Source organism: Panicum virgatum, chromosome 8K (assembly GCF_016808335.1).
Source record: "Panicum virgatum strain AP13 chromosome 8K, P.virgatum_v5, whole genome shotgun sequence".
NCBI classification, from domain to species: domain Eukaryota; kingdom Viridiplantae; phylum Streptophyta; class Magnoliopsida; order Poales; family Poaceae; genus Panicum; species Panicum virgatum.
Window position 1 is genome coordinate 44753572 of NC_053143.1, and position 18067 is coordinate 44771638.

Below are 18067 nucleotides of genomic sequence, written 5' to 3' on the forward strand. Positions count from 1 at the left end.
AAAGCACAAGACGTACGAGATTGAAACGAAATCAAAACCCCGGAGGGCACTAGGAGGTAAGGGCCTCCTTTCCCATTCAATCTCAGTACAAAGTCTCAAAAATCCATACCTTGAATCCTACCCTAGAGAAGAGAAAGGGAGGAAGAGAGGAAGGGGGAGTGGGGCGCCAGGAGAAGGAGGGGCTGCTCTGTTCTTGCGCCAGGGGAAAAGGGAGAGAGAGAAAGAGAGAGAGAGAGAGAGAGAGAGAGAGAGAGAGAGAGAGAGAGAGAAAGGGAGAGGGGGTATTTAACCCCAACAACTCTCAACCCAAAAGACTAAACTACCCCTAGAGCTGAAAATAAACTAGAAGGCCTGTAGGGGTAAAACCGAAAAAGATACATGGACTCATCCGGCGGCCGAGGTTCTTTCTTCGAATCAAAGTCTTCTCCGCGATGCCGCCACATAGATGAAGATCCGGTCCGCGGTTTTGGAGGGTTCGCGAAACCCGGGTAGGTGGCCGGTTTTGAGAAAACCGCAAAAACTCCACGCGCGGGAAGATTCCCGCCTCAACGCCGTGGCCCTGGACGCCGTTCCCGCCTCGGCCTTCTGACGGCCCTAGACGCCGCCCGACGCCCGTCACCTCCTCGCCCGCAGCGAGGCTCTAGACGCCGTCGACGCCCGTTCCTCCGCCTATCCCGAGACCGACACCCGTGCCTCCACGACTTGTGTCTTCAACCGCCGTCCGCCAGCTTGGTTTTGTGGCACAAACCAAGAAACCCGCCATCCACCGGTGCTTGCGCCCTCGATCCAGGAGTGGACGCCACAGCTGCCGCCCATCCCGAGCTCCGGTCCCGGCTACCCTTCACCGCCGTCCACCACACGGTCCATCGGCCACAGCACCTCCACGGCAGCTCTCCGTCGACACTCGACGCCCGTGTACCTGCAACCGAAGACCAAGCACACGATCACACCGCACGTTTGACAATTCACTCATCACAATCAGGAGAGAATACTCCACATTCCTCAATCCCCCCTTGATGAGTGCATTGTCAACACACCACAAACGAACCAAGAGAAAAACAAAAACTGAGAAGAACAAAGAAGATGAAGAACTTGAACAAGTGACAAAGACTCGAAAGAAGCAAGAACAAGTCACTTGACCAAGCAAAGATCGATCCCCTAGGACAAGGGCAACGGCTCGACGCAATCGATCAAACACAAGCATGACTCCTCAAAGACAGAGGTAGGGATCGACACAGTCATGCAGAAGTGACGAGGAAACCAGGAGCCAAACAAAGCAGAAACTCCCCCTGAAATGCATTTCCCCCTCACACGTGCAACTCTCACCACATGTATGCACTCTCAAAGCCCTGTGCACAACAAGCTTTTGGTTCTCTCAAAAAATCAAACAATTCTCCCCCTTGTTTGAACACTAAACTTCTCCCCCTTGTTGACACATACACACATCAAGGCTAAACAGTCCTAAAGCTCCCCCTGAAACTGAGACTCCCCCTGAAAATATGCTATGCAATGAATGCAATGCAAGAGGTATAAGTGAAAGCATTCAGGAATACAAGGATATGAGCAACATCTAGTCACAAGAATGTGTGCATCCATAAACAAGACCTGCATCTAGCTCAACAGGGTATATCAAATTAATCTAGAGCTAAGCAAGTTCAGTTTAGGAGAAATAAAGGCATCACCCATGATCTAGCACTAACAAGTAGGGAATGGAAATCTGTGCTAATCAAACTCATACAGGTGAGCCTAAAACAGCCAAGACATGTTGCAAACATCCATTATGCGACCAAATTATTAATGCCAGGGGTTGAAAGCTTGTCATGCTTTACTTAGCAACGAGGCCAAGCCTATGCCAAAGGCAGTCAGAAGCTTAAGACACTCATTTCAGTCATGCACAGCCTTGCCCGGGTTCTCACAAGTGCAAAGTGAGCCATCCCGAAAGCTCGATCAGTGCGATAAACAATCCCACATGGATCTTTCCATTCCATTTCAAGCACAATTCAAGAATTTTTTATCAATTTTAGATCATGTCAAATATGAATTGTTGAACCAGGATGAATTGTAACAAGTTAATTATCAAAAAGCTACACTAGCATGAATAAGATAGCAAAGCATATCAACACGCCCTAACATGCTAGTAGCCAAGACAGGGTGACCATGTTTTCAGATTTTCAAAGCAAAAGCAGCTATACTCAGAAGATGTAATATACACAGAAGAGCAAGCTGAACATGATCACATTTATAAACTCACACTAGCAAGCACCAGAAGATCATAGCAATGTATACAAGAATGCTAGTGCAAGTGAGCAATGTAGAATGCATAAATGTACAATGCATATGCACAAACCAACTATCAAACCTAGAAAACAAAGAGAAGAGAAAATAAAACCTACAAAGCTAACCAAAGAAAAGCTAGCAACTAAAAGGGGTAACAAACCCCAAGCTCCCCTCGCAAGCGAGCAAAGGTGTCCTTCTCAAGTGGTTTGGTGAGGATATCTGCGGTTTGCCTCTCTGAAGGGACATGGATTATGTCTATGTGGCCTCTCTCATGGTTATCTCGCAGGAAGTGGAACTGGATATCTATGTGTTTGGTTCTGGAGTGTAGGACAGGGTTCTTTGCAATGCTAATGGCAGACATGTTGTCTACAAAGATTGGAACCCTACCAAAACTCAACCCATAATCCTGCAAGGTTTGTTTCATCCAAAGAATCTAAGAGCAGCAGCTAGCAGCGGCAACGTATTCGGCTTCTATGGAAGAAAGCGCTACACTAGCTTGCTTGCGAGAGGACCAAGACACCAAAGATGTACCGAGAAATTGACAAGTGCCAGATGTCGACTTGCGATCCAACCGACACCCACCGAAATCGGCATCAGAAAAGCCCACCAAAACCAGAGAGGAATCCGCAGAGTACCAGAGACCAAACTCAGGAGTGAATTTCAGAAACCTTAAGATGCGTTTCACCACCTGCCTGTGGAAGGTGCGCGGAGAAGCATGGTACCTCGCACAGAGGCAGACCCCGAATTGAATGTCCGGACGGGTCGCCGTCAGATACAGGAGGGAGCCGATCATGCTCCTGTACTCCTTCTGGTCCACCGCTTCACCGTCCAAGTCCTCATCAAGTGCCGTCGATGTGCTGATCGGAGTCGGCTGAGGAGACAAGTCACTCATGTCGAACTTCCGCAGCAAGTCCCTCGTGTACTTGGCTTGATGGACGAACGTGCCCTGGGAAGTTTGCTTGATCTGCAGCACGTGGAAGAACTGCAGCTCACCCATCATGCTCATCTCGAACTCCCTGGACATCTGCTCAGAAAACTTGGAAATGAGAGCGTGAGAAGAGCCACCAAAGATGATATCATCCACGTAAATCTGAACCAGTAGAAAGTCAGAGCCAGAGCGCATGAGGAACAAGGTTTTATCAACACATCCCATTTTAAAGCCTTGAGCAAGCAAGAAATTTTTAAGCCTATCGTACCAAGCTCTAGGCGCCTGTTTCAAACCATAAAGAGCGTTCTGAAGTTTGTAAACTCGTTTTGGAAACTTGGGATTTTCAAAACCAGGGGGTTATTTCACATAAACTTCCTCTTCAATAAAACCATTTAAGAAGGCAAATTTCACATCCATTTGGAAAATTTTAAAACCCTTGGAAGCAGCAAATGCAAGAAAGATTCGAATCGCCTCTAAGCGAGCTACCAGGGCAAAAGTTTCCTCATAATCAATACCCTCTTTTTGACAAAAACCCCTGGGCTATAAGTCCAGCCTTGTTCCGCACTACCAACCCATCTTCACCTTGCTTGTTCTTGAAAACCCATTTGGTTCCAATGGGATTACAAGCAGGCGGAGGCTCAACCAAAACCCAAACCTGATTCCTTTCAAAATTTTCGAGTTCCTCATGCATGGCATTGACCCAATTGGAGTCAGAAAGTACATGTCCAACATCTTTGGGCTCAAAAGAGGCAACAAACGCTGAATGAGCAAAGCCAGCGATACTTGTTACCTTGGACCGTGTGACTCGCTCGTTGAGGTCACCTAGCATCTGTTGAGGTGGATGACGATGCTGAATGTGTCGCGGTGCTTCCCTTGTCGAAGTCGCCTCCTCCTCAACCAAAACTGGTGTCTCCTCAGGTGCAACTGGTGAAGGCTGAGTCACCTGCTCGATCGCCCGCCGGGAAGTAGATGTAGTCGGGTCGGGGCCATCATCATCGTCCGAGCTCATGGCGGAGGCGGCTGGGTCCACAGCATGCGTGGTAGCCTCAGCATCACCCTCCGCAGCTTCTTCCTCCTCATCCTCAAAGATGGGGGTGCCGAGCTCATCATCTCCTGCAACCTCAAAGACAGAAGAATTGCACGGTGCAGTTTCGTCGAAAGTGACTTCACATGTCTCTCTGATAATGTTAGTATCAATAATCAGCACACGGTAAGCTCTAGAGTAAGAAGCATAACCGATAAAAATACCGTCAGACGATCGAGACTCAAACTTATCAAGATTTCCTTCCTTCAGCACAAAGCACCGGCAACCGAAGACTCTGAGATGGTCAACACGGGGCTGGCGTCCAAATCGCAACTCATAAGAAGTCTTGTGCATGAAAGCACGCAAGAAAATACGATTGGACACATAACAAGCGGTATTAACTGCCTCAGCCCAGTACTTTCTAGGAGTCCTATGCTCATCGAGCATCGTCCTAGCCATCTCCACCAGCGTCCGATTCTTCCACTCTATAACACCATTCTGTTGTGGAGTGTAGGGAGAAAAATACTGGTGTTCAAGACCTTGATCACTGCAAAAGGCGTCAAAACGAGCATTTTTAAATTCTGTGCCATTGTCACTGCGAATCACTCTCATGGTCTGGGGTAGCTCATTTTTCAATCTCAAGATCAAGTCTCGAACAAACTCGATAGCCTCATCCTTGGTTCTCATGAAAAAGACCCAAGAATAGCAAGAAAAGTCATCCACGATCACAAGAACGTACCACTTCCCACCAACCGACATCACCCGAGAAGGACCGACTGTGTCCATATGTAGCAACTCTCCAGGGTGAGTGGTCATCACTTGATTAATCGGCGGATGAGAGGTGGCAACCATCTTCCCGTGGTGACACGGGTGGCAAACAAGGTCCTTTTCAAACTTTAATTTTTGCAATCCTCGAATCAAGCCAAGTGAGCTAAGTCTCGACAACAAGTCAAAGCTCAAATGTCCAAGTCTCCTATGCCACTTCCACAGATCAGAAGAAGGACCAGCCAACAAGCAATAAGGAGGACCAAGAGAAGTTCTAGAGAAGTCAACCAAGAAAACCCGATCGCTAGGTAAAATCTGGCAAACCAAATCTCCTCTGGAATCTAAAACTCGAGAACAACCCTCCTTGAAGCGAACTTCAAACCCCTCATCAAGAAGTTGCGAAATAGAGAGCAAATTGAACCCAAGGTTCGAAACCAAAGCAACTTCTCTCAGGGTAAAGCGATCGGAAACACGAACAGCTCCAAGTCCACGTACCTTTCCTCTTCCATTGTCCCCGAACAAAATATACTCCTTTGAGCGCATCGGGGTGAGGCTGGAGAACCATTTGTCATTCCCGGTCATATGGCGCGAACAACCGGAGTCCATGATCCACCTGTTCTCCAAGCCTCCAACCTGCACATCAGTAGTGAGACAAAGGGTGAGCAAATGTCTCAACACTGGGGTTAGCAAAGTGTGAAGCAAACCAGTGTCGAGCCATTTTCTCTACAGAAGGGTTAGCAAAATCAGGTAAAGCGTATCCCCCGTCCCGTCTACCGCGAGGCTGACGACCACCACCGTGAGGAAAGCGTGGTGCATCGTAATCTCCTCCAAAGCCTCAGTCCCGTGGTCCATAGCCATACTGAGGACGACCAGGAGCACGACCGGCAAAGCGACCACCCGCTGTTGCACGGTAAACACCACCGTCTCCCTGTCCTCCACCTACACGGCGCGCCCTAGCATCTTGCCTACCACCATGCCGAGGAGGACCATGCACCCGAGCAGAGTACATGTCCGAGTTACGTCTCTCCTACTCACGCCTCACAGCCCGCTTCCTCCTGAAGCAAAACTCCTCCAAGTGACCATCTCTGTCACAGTGCTCACAGTGGTACCTCACCTCTCTCTTGGAAGGTGGAGGCCCCGCCTTTGGACGGGAAGGAGCAGCCCCCTTCTTCGGAGCATCCTGGGCTGTGGCAGCAGGGAGCCTATCGAGGGGATTCCTCAGCTCGTTGGGCTTTGGAACCCAAACCTGCTTCTGTGGAGGTGCTTTTGATGATTCTTTCAGCACACCATCTACGGGGTCAACAGGCGAAGGCTGCGTGCTCGTACTAGCAGTGTTTAGAGCACTCGGAACTCCAGCAGCCTTGCTGATCTTACCATACAGCTTGTCAAGTCTGACTGCGTGTAGGTGTAACCAACCCCAAACCCGTCACCACGCTTAAACTGCTTGATCATCATGCCCAACTGTGGCTCACTAGCAGAAACCCAACTAAGAATCGCCCTAAGATATGTGTTCTCATTCTCCAAGTTGGCTTTCTCTACCGCAAGATCATCCAAATCAGAAATCAAACCAGGGCAAACAAGACAATCATTAGGTGGGCTAGACTCAACGACCTTAGTCTTCCCCAAAGACTTAATCATGGCGTTCTTCTCATCTAGCTCTGACCTAAGCGTGGGACAAAGCTTACAAGCACCAAGCAGAACTAGCCTAGATTTCACCTCTTCTAGCTCGCACACAACAGTAGCATATTTAGATTGCAAAGCGGCTAGATCAGACTTAAAGATTGGGCACTCATCACATTCAAGTACATCACTAACAATAGGAGCGTCCTTGGCCAGTTCAAGCTCATGCTTGGCCTTGGCTAGCTCATGAGACACGTCTGCAAGCGAAGTCTTGGCAACATCCAAGTTCGCAACGTTCTCATCATGCTTGGTACGGAGAGCAACAAGATCATTCATGTGAGATATGCAGCCAGTGCATCATCCTCACCAGATTTTTCTCTAGCACAAGCCAGCTCAGCCCTTAGCTTCTTACGCTCTCTAGCTGCTTCCTTAAGCAGCCTTTTCTAATTGTCGAGAGCGGCGTACAACTCCCTGACCTCAGTATCAAGCAGGTCGATAGTGGAGTTTACCTCTGAATCACTCTCGGATCCAGGAGAAGAGTCATCGTGCATCGGTGTAGCATGTCCACCTGGAGACGCATGAGCACCATTGGCCTCACCCGCCATGGTGCAGAAACTCTTGCGCCGACCGGCCGCCAAGCAAAGGCCGATGAAGCCGGTGGCTTCGTTGTCCCGCTTCTTCTTCTTCTTGTCATAATCGTCGGAGGTCGGTGAAGAAGAGAGGTCGGTGTCAGAGCTCTTATCGAGGTTGCTGAGCTGCGCCAAGAAGGCCTTCTCCCACTTCTTGGCCTTGTACTGGAAGCGCTTCTTGAGCGACTCCTTGTCGAAGTGCCCTCCCCGGTCACAACTGCGGTGCTTGTGGCGCCGACGCTCCTTGTTGGAGCCTCCCTCGTCGCGGTCGCGGTGGCGGTAGTAGTCGAGGTTGTTGTTCTGGCCACCGCTGGACTTCTTGGGGCAGTCGACGACGAAGTGGTTCGGATCACTGCAGTGGTAGCACCCGGGGTTCTTCTTCCTCTGCTTGTTGTGGTAGACACACTAGAACTTGTCGATGAGGAGGCACAAGTCATCGTCGCCCAGCGTCTCCAACTGTTCATCTGTAATAGAAGGCAAAGAGGCAAGAGAAAAGCCAAGAGCAGAGTTAGCGTTAGAGCTCGATCCACCTGGGCCAGTCACAAGAGCGATGCTCTTAGAAGGAGGGGCACCATTGAGCTTGGCTCGTGTCTGGTTATCCACCTCGGTGGCCTTGAGCTTGCTGAAGAGCTCATTCACGGTCGGAGTCTCATAGCCTGCAGACTCAATGATCGTGTTCACCTTGAGATCCCACACAGAGCGGTCAAGTGCGTAGAGCAACTTGAGAGCCTTCTCATGCTCTGTGTAGTCAAGGGCATCAGCAGATCTGTTAGCACTGACTTTGTTCACAATCGATTGAAACCGACTGAACATGTCGCCAATGCTCTCACCCAGCCCCTATGTGAAGTTCTCATATTCACGCCGGTGAGTCTCAAAAAGCCTAGCCTTAACCTGAGGTGTGCCCTCGTGGTAGTTCTCAAGGCACGTCCAAACCTTGTGGGCTTTCTGAAAACCCTGGACGCATGAGAACTCCGCACGAGAAATACCAGCGAACAAGGCATTGACAGCCTTGGCGTTAGCCTCGTGCTCGGTCACTTGCAGAGGAGTGGTCCGAACGGCAAGCACCTCGTAAGCCTGATTCTTGGTTATATCCCAAACCTCGGCTCCTAAGCTCTGCAAGAAAGCCCGCATGCGAACCTTCCAGTAGGCATAGTCCTCGCCGGTAAACACAGGGATATTACCAAGACTCGCCATGGTCGCCAAATGGTTTTCAAACCGGTTAGGGTAATGAAAACCTTAACCAAGCTCTAATACCAATAGAAGGACCGAAAAGGCGACCAGAGGGGGGTGAATGGGAGCCGATCAAAAATTATCGCAAACGGATGCTCGGCTTAAGATCCCAAGTGTGCACCCAACCCAAGAGTCCTAGGTGAAGTGCAGAGTAGCTATAAAGGAACTACACTAACACAAAACAACCCTAGAAACAAACGAGATCAATCGTGAAAGCAAACACGAAGAACAGCACAAGAAACAGCACAGTATAACTCACCGGTTGATCCGATGTATATGAGTCTGAGTATGTCGGTTGAACCGATGAGTCAGAGCCAGCAGCAGTGAAGAACGATCACCGGTTGATCCGACGTTCAGGTTTGAACACCATCGGTTCAACCGGTGAGAAAGAGCCGGCAGCGAAGAAACACTTTCAGTAGTATCACCGGTTGATCCACCGTGACCAAATTTGTTCACGTCAGTTCATCCGGTGAGACTAAACCGTCAGCACGAGAAAAACAACGCACCGGTTAAACCGACAAAATCAAATCCCAACGCCGGTGCAGTTGTCCAGAGAGACCCGAAAATGGACGTTGTGAACGCTGGTTAAACCGATGAAATCCAAACACCAACATCGGTGCAGTTGTCCAGAGAGGCGACAAAACGTATCACACCGAACGCCGGTTAAATCGACGCTAAGAAAAACCTATACGTCGGTGCAATGGGCCAAATAGAAAAACCCTAACATGTGAAAAACCTACTCACCGGTTGATCCGACGCAACATCTCACGAGCGTCGGTTTAACCGGTGATAGGAAGAAATCTGCCCGTGCCCAGAAACGATTTTTCCAGCCTGCGACCTTTGGAAATCTTGATGATTGGACGATCAATTCAAGTCCAAAGGAGCTCAAATTTTGGGGAGATGAAGATTATGACATCAAGAACACATCCCCAAAACATTTCAACGAAGGTCCTCACGGATTAAGAAGAATCGAAGGAAATTGAAGCAAGAGCGTGGTTTTCTCTAGAACGCAAGAATGTCAATTCGAGGGAGCTCGTGAATCCTAGTGATCTTGGACTAATAGAAGCGGTTTGGATCCATCACAAAGAGCTCGGAAAGCCACCAAAATCTCGTGCTCAAGAATCGACGAAGGAAAATCGAATTCATCACAAACAAAGCACAAGACGTACGAGATTGAAACGAAATCAAAACCCTGGAGGGCACTAGGAGGTAAGGGTCTCCTTTCCCATTCAATCTCAGTACAAAGTCTCAAAAATCCATTCCTTGAATCCTACCCTAGAGAAGAGAAAGGGAGGAAAAGAGGAAGGGAGAGTAGGGCGCCAGGAGAAGGAGGGGCTGCTCTGTTCTTGCGCCAGGGGAAAAGGGAGAGAGAGAGAGGGGGGGGTATTTAACCCCAACAACTCTCAACCCAAAAGACTAAACTACCCCTAGAGCTGAAAATAAACTAGAAGGCCTGTAGGGGTAAAACCGGAAAAGATACATGGACTCATCTGACGGCCGAGGTTCTTTCTTCGAATCGAAGTCTTCTCCACGATGCCGCCATGTAGATGAAGATCCAGTCCGCGGTTTTGGAGGGTCCGCGAAACCCGGGTAGGTGGCCGGTTTTGAGAAAACCGCCAAAACTCCACGCGCGGGAAGATTCCCGCCTCAACGCCGTGGCCCTGGACGCCGTTCCCGCCTCGGCCTTCTGACGGCCCTAGACGCCGCCCGACGCCCGTCAACTCCTCGCCCACAGCGAGGCCCTAGACGTCGTCGACGCCCGTTCCTCCGCCAGTCCCGAGACCGACGCTCGTGCCTCCATGACTTGGCGTCTTCAACCGCCGTCCGCCAGCTTGGTTTTGTGGCGCAAACCAAGAAACCCGCCATCCACCGGTGCTTGCGCCCGCGATCCAGGAGTGGACGCCACAGCTGCCGCCCGGCCCAAGCTCTAGTCCCGGTTGCACTTCACCGCCGTCCACCGCACGGTCCATCGGCCACAGCACCTCCACGGCAGCTCTCCGTCGACACTCGACTCCCGTGTACCTACAACCAAAGACCAAGCACACGATCACACAGCACGGTTGATAATTCACTCATCACAATCAGGAGAGAGTACTCCACATTCCTCATGAACATGTGAAATTGTGGGTTCTCAACTCTCTCCTAGAGGATATGCTCATATGCAGTCCGTTTGAACAAATTGGTCTTAGACCGATTTTTTTAGATAACAAGCGCTGGCTCAGCCGGTACTGGTATGATTACAAACGCCCTCAGGTAGATCTAAAAGCTATAAACATGTTTATCTAAATCTGCCACCCAGGAACTTCTCGCTAACCTGTGGGCAACCGTAGCGAAGATGAAGCTAGAAGCACGAAGGTGATTTGAGTAAATAACTCCCCCGCCTCTCGAGGACAGATTTCCATAAGGGCTAGTTTGGATGATCAGGGACGCAAACCCAGGGCACGGAAGCCCCAAGGGGCTTTAAGTGGCTAATTAAAACCGTGTTGTTTCCCATGGCAGCATTTCCCCCCGCCCCGACGCTGTTTGGAGTTCCCGCCAGGCCTCCACTTTGCCCCGTCTGTGTTGAAGCCCACTGCCCCTGGGCAACGCAAATTGCAACAGGAAAATCAAAGAAAATTAAGGGGAATTTATGCATGCACTGAAAAACTAATTTCAACAAACTAATTTCACATCATGCACAAGTAAAATTGCAATATAAATAGAAATTTATGCTTGCACAAGTCCCATGCTCAAAAGTTCACATCATGCTCACTGCAACAAATATAAACAGACGGACGTCCTTATCCCTTCCGCTGCCACAATTGACTGAGGGTGAAAAGGGTGGAGCGCAGGCGACTTCACTTCTTGAGCCAGATTCGCCGGCTCCCCGTCGCCTCCGATGGCCTCCTCGGCCTTGGAGGGGAGGGGGAGCCACGGATCGAGCGTCCGGTGTACATATTCCAGCTATTTAGGTTAGTTCTAGGTAGCTTTGGAGTTGTTATGTCCATGCTAAGGTGCTTGGCTGGGCTCTTTTGCTGCTTCTTCTCCGTCGACGGCGCTGGTGGTGCTGGTTCCTCTGGAGAAGGGAGCGTGGCGTCGTGTCTGCGTCGCGGATCTTGCAGTGATGCCGGAACCGTGATTGTGAGGTACTGCTATCTCTACCTGTATGTGTTTCAGGTGGAAATTTGGACGCCCTCTTTGTTGGGGTGTCTGTTTCCTGGCTGTGACGGAGAGATAGTGGCTCCGTTGCATCCTTTTGGAATAAACTTCTCCTAGATTTCTCCCTGTCTCGGTGCTAGTTGCTCCATCGTCGCTGGTGAATCCGCGGAGATGGGCTGTGATCTTGGGGATCCGGTTGGGGGTTACACAGGAGTCCGCTGTTGTTCGTGCCTTCGAACGGTTATTCAAGCAACGGCGACGGCATGGAGGGAGCTCTGTTTCTGGTGCAAGGTTTGTGGGGGCAGGTGGTCGAATCTGTGTGGCTTCTGCAGTGACCATGGGCAAAGTTGCCAGGTTAGAGGTCCGGGGTGCACGGGGATGATCCCCGGCCGATGTGCCACATAGAATTAAGTCTCGTCTTTGGCGGGCGGCTTATTCGGCTCACAAAGCAGCTGGACTGCGACGGTGTTTCCTCGGATCCAGGTGAAGTCCGGTTGGCGTTGCGACGGCGGCGGACTGACATGGACGGAGTTGGGAATGAAGCGCACGAGGACTTCAATGGCCCTAGTTTGTTTTTCTTTTTGTGGTGAGGTCTGTTGCGCCTTTGTACCGAAACAGTGGTTCCTTCCGTTTCCTCCTGAGTTGTACCGTGTTTGTACTCGTTTGTTTTCCTTACTTAATACAGGTATGGTTCCTAAAAAAAAACAAATATAAACAGAGATCCCCCTAAACAACTCGGTTGCTACTATAGTTTAATTCACAGGTAAACAATTATAACTCCATCAAGTGAATGGGAACAAATGTTCTCGCCATCTATGGGCATAGATAGCTTGAAAAAAAATGCCTGCCGTTATAACTCCTTAGGTTGCTGTATGGGAATAGCTCTTAATCCACGGCTGAATGTGAATGATCAGGGCAAAGAGATGGTTGCTGTAGGGAAAAAATAGTTTTCCAAGATTGCATAATGATCCATTGGACTAATCCTTTCGCAGCAATTATGGTTCAGAGACCTGCATTTAAGATCAATCAAAATAAAAAATACTTCAGCAAGAGAAATATACAAAATTAAAATTTCAGATGGAAACCAAGTGATATTCAAATCATTTTAGCAACAGTTTCAGATAAAAACCAAGTGATGTTCAAGACCATTCACATAAATGTAGCTGAACAGATATCAGATTACCAATGGTGATGCATCAATATAATTGCAAGCTATCATACAAACCTCCCACACTCAAGAACTGCACTGTACCAATCTAATCTGAGCACAACATAAGCGAGACTACAAAAATCAGGTGCTGTAGCTGTGATCAAGCTAGTGATCATGTAGTAGCTGTGTATGACCATACCATCAAATCAATGTTCCGGCTAACTGAATTATCACTCCATGGAAGAAGCCCCAGCACCAAAAGCGCCACCGCCACCATGGCCAAGGCTAGGTCTGCTACCCTGAACAAATAAAAACAATAAGGCTAATAGGGCAGACATCAAGAAAGGCCAATATTGGGTACGAGATGCTACCATGATACCCATACGTACAGTAAGGTTCAGCCTCTCTTTGTGCATAGCTAAGTACTGTGTACAAGATGCTACCACAATTGTGCACAATGTAATATTAGGAAAAAAATGAAACAAGTTCCTCTATGGCATCCTACATCCAATTTCATATGTAACCACCCTGTCAGTTATCTCTAATTTGTCTACAGCCACTCTATTCAAGATGTTCAAAGCAGAATCACTTAAACATGAACATGATGCACACCATCACTTTGTTCTAGTCAGTGGCGTAGCCAGGATCAAACTTCACCTATGGCAGCATTGCAGTATATACATATAGCATCAACCACAAACACATATATGCCAACCAAATTCACCAAGGCGCTGGGGGAGATGACGCTGGTGCAGGAGCTCGGCAGGTCTGGCAGCCGCCAGGGCTCGCTAGACTGCTGGCTCCGTAACTGGTTCTAGTGCACTGTTGGTAAAGAGTAGATTCAACTGACAAATAAAACAAGAAATTGTGATGAGATGTTCAGTTCACCAGCTCAACCAAGAATGAATTGATATACATCCAACTACTGCACAATCAATGTCACATTAGTCCATCATGACCTACATATGAGCCCTACATATCATCAGAACAAGTAACAAAATATTTTCATGACAATTTACTGATGGTTTCCCAAAAAAAATTGACATGTTACAAGCAGATAAAACTTGACAAGTTACTAATTGCTATTTTTTTTGGCATATCTGTAAGAAGCAAGTTGATCAAACAAGCTTCCCCTACTCGTGTTTCTTCTTGCAGGGGGCCATAAACCATGATGTTACACGATATATTGGACAAAGATAGGTCAAATGCTCGTGTGCTTCATAATAACCAATGGTCCTAATCAAAGCCCAAAACAACAAAAATGAAAAGCAAAATCTGCGGATGAACGAGCAGAGACACCATCCAATTGGATGTGGCATGTGCAGGAGCTACAAGATCAGGACTATATATTAATTAATGAATACCTTAATAAGAGACCAGGATAGATAGAGCTGTCAATGCCAATGTGGCAACCAAGAGCAAGCTAGAATGTCTTTCAGAACAACATATCTAGCAAAATTTGACCATTCGATAGTTTCAGTGCCTCATACAACAAGATCTTGAACAGGTGAACAGGCCATGACTACAAACCCTAGGCTATAATAGGAGAGGAGGGAGGGAGAACTCACAATAGGCAATGAGGAAGACGAGGTGGAGGTGCCGCGGATGCAGAGGAGGCAACCAAGGTAGAGCTGCTGCTGCACCTCGCAACATCCGAGGGTGCGGCGGCGTTGCGGTCGACGGGGAGGCGGAGCGGCGATGCCTGGATGGGGATACGGAGTGGCGGCGGCACCTGGACGCAGAGGTGGAGGGGGTGGCAGCGCCTTGTAAGGAAAATGGCCCCATTAGGCCATAATTGTGACTTTGATGATTGAGCGACAACATGATCATTGGGATTAACAAGTTTATCAAGTGTATGATCTAAGGTCCCAAGAATGAAGTACAAGACCATAGCAAAGCAAGAATCAAAGAAAGAACTCAAAGAAATGTCGAATTGGATGAGTTCAGCATGAAATGCTAGCACTGGTTGAACTAACAGTAGCGTCGGTGCATTGATCTATGTGTCGGTGCATTGATCTGAGCTTTCGAAGATCAAATGGAGAAAAAGTCAGTTGCGCCGGTTGAACTGACGGTCCAAAAATTCAACGCGTCGGTGCATTGGTCTATGCATTACTCAGTACTATCTGAAGTCATGAAGAAGAGAAGTTCTTCAGCACCGGTTGAACCGATGGTATTGAATATACAAGCGTCGGTGTAATGAAAGATGCAACTACGGTCAAGCGCACAGAAACTCAGTTGGACTGGTTGAACCGACACTATGAACTAGGGGTGTTGGTGCATTGGTAGTTGCAATACTCAGTAGCATTCTGGAGCTGAGGAGGAGAAAAGGCTGAAGGACCGGCTGAACTGACATTCAAGAAACAAGCGTCGGTGCAATGTCGGTGTGATGGCGTCAGCAGGAAAAGAGACGTTGAAGTTCAAACGGCTAGTTGCTGACACAAAGAGACCGGTTAAACCGATAATCCTCACTAGTTTAACCGACGCCTACATGGTTTTCTGGGAAAAAGCATGTAACGGCTAGTTGAGGCTCTCTAGCCTATATATATGCCACCCCTGGGTCATTTGTGGTTGCTGGAGTTTGGAGAAGCCACATACACCCTGAAGAACACCTACAAGCCATAAGAGTGCAAAGTAATCATATCTTTAGTTCTTAGCACATCCAAGAGAGTGTGAGTGCTAGGTTGCTCAAGAGTGAGAGATAGCAAGGTGCTGAGCCTTGTGTGCTATGCTTGAGCGGAACTGCGGCTTGTATCTCAGTGTGCCGGCCCCTTGGAGCTAGGTGGCTCGTCGGCAAGTCAACGACTCCGGCTTGGTGTGGAGCGGCGTTGACATCTTTGTGCGGGGGACGTGGAGACCCCCATCCTTTGTGGAGAAGCTCCTTAGTGGAAAGCGAGATCAAGGTGACTGGGAACTTGGTGTCCCCGAAAGAGACTTGGTTGCCGAGAAGCAATACTCTTTGTGAGTGCTTCAACAACGTGGATGTAGGAGTGGCTTAGTGCCTAACCGAACCACGGGATAAATCATGTGTCAAGAGTTTGCTTTCTCTCATCCCTTATCTTGAAGCTTCCGCATTTCATATTGCATCTTGTGTGCCTTTATATTCTTAGTGTAGTATCTTGTTAGGATTGGTTATAGGTTGCTAAACTCTTTTGGGATGGGAGTTTCATACTAGAAGAACTATAGTTGCACATATAGATAGCTATTTTAGTTTAAGTTTTGTGCAAATTAGATTGAGCGATAGGTTAAGGTTTTAAGCTTGCCTAATTCACCCCCTCCCCCTCTTAGGCTACGAGCACCGATTCCTTTCAAGTGGTATCAGAGCCGGGGCTCACTTCTTTCACAAAGAAAAGCCAATTCCATTGACAAATTGTGAAAACCAGCTCATTGGAACGATAGGCTTTACCGTCTAGTGAGTTAGCTCGTTGGAGAAGGGATGGATACCTTAGGACCTGCTCCACTGTTCGGCGGCACGGGCTTCCAACGATGGAAGGTTCTAATGCAAGCCTATCTCCAAGCACGGGGCCTAAATGTTTGGAGAGTTGTGAGTGAGGGCATGAAAAATAAGGGAAGTCAAGAAAAACAATATGATGTGATTGCAAAAAGTATAATTTTGTCTTTCCTTAGTGATGATGTGTTGAATCGTGTTTTTGCTAGTAAAAATTCTTTTGAGCTATGAAGGTCTATCAATGAGAACCATGAAGGCACAAAGGATGTGGCAAATGAAAGATATCATGTTCTCATTGATAAGCTTAATAGCTTTAAGCAATTGAATCATGAAAATGCATCATCCATGTACGCACGTTTGAGTGTTCTTGTGAATGAGATAAATTCCCTAGAAGTCAAGAAAATTGAAGAAACGAAACTCACTCGCAAGATCCTTCACTCACTCCAAAGGCCGGACTATGATTTGGTGACCACAATCCTTTATGAGAAAGAGCTCTAAAAAATGACACCAAATCAAGTCCTCAACAAGGTGACCACCTATGAGCTTCGCAACAACATCAAACCAAGAGAGCCGCCTTCTTCACCAACACATAGTGCCCTTGCAATTAAGCAAGCAAGTAAAGATGATGAAGAAGTTGGCCATCAAAGGAGGCTCAAGTAAAGAGGAAGAAGAGGATGCGGCCACAAGCTCCTCAAGCGATGAAAAAGAAGAAATGAACCCCCAAGCTTTTCAAGCAAGTCAAGATCTTGAACAAAAGCTTGAAGAAAATCAGCATGATGGGGTATATGGTCTTCCTCAAAGATGGGCCTCATCACCAACTTATGAAGGTTGAGAAGATCAAGTACAAGAAGGAGAAGAAACAAAAGAAGAAGGAGAAGAAGCCCAAGCATGAAGCTTATGCTACATTTGGTGAATGGGTGAGTGGTGGTAAAGAATCAAGCACAAGCTCAAGCGATGAGTCCAACAAGAGATTCACCACCCGCACTATCTGTCGGTGTCTCACCGGCAAGCCTACGTAGGTATACCCTAAGGTAGTAGACTTGTTGGTTAGGATGTCGCCGAGATCAGGAACTCGAAGGTCGCAATACAAAGGTTTTAGACAGGTTCGGGCCACGGTGTTGCGTAATACCCTACGTCATGTTTGTGGTTTGTATTGCCTTGGATGTGATTGTATTTGAGGGGGTCCCTGCCTGCCCTTATATAGTCTGGGGAGGCAGGGTTACATGAAGTCCTAGTCGGATACTAGCTTAGGAGTCCTACTCGAGTACTACTCAAGTAGTTTCCTTCTATTCGACTAGTTTTACTTATATACGAGTACATTACATGATGTCAGGGTATAGGACATGCCCTATCCCTTATTTCGTATAGATCCATGCCACGTAAGCTATCCCATGGACCCAGGTCTGACAAGCCCCCGAGCTCTTCATATTCGAGTTCTGCATTCTTCAAGTACTTTTGAAGTAGTCTTCGACTTCTTTTGAAGCTCCATTTTGAAGGCTTGCTTCGAGTACTTCCCTTAGCTGCTTCAAGGCTGTGTGGTGCTCTTACCCAAGTGAACTTGTAATCTTCAAAGATTGATCTTCTTTATGGGGTGCGATGAAAATTGCACTCCATATGGAGTAGCCCCCGAGCCTTAGGTTGAATCGTAGATTTAGGCAAAGGGTCAATTTAGTCTTGAATCTTCTTCTCTTATCTTCCAAATATTTTTGAAAAATAAGGAGTCGATGACACGCATCTTGCAGCCCCCGAGCCTTGAATCCAAATTCCAAGATTTGGAGAAAGGATCCAAAATTTGTGGCATACTTTTAAATAAAAGAAATTGAATTGATGGTTAAAATAGGATATTCGGTTAGTAATTTGA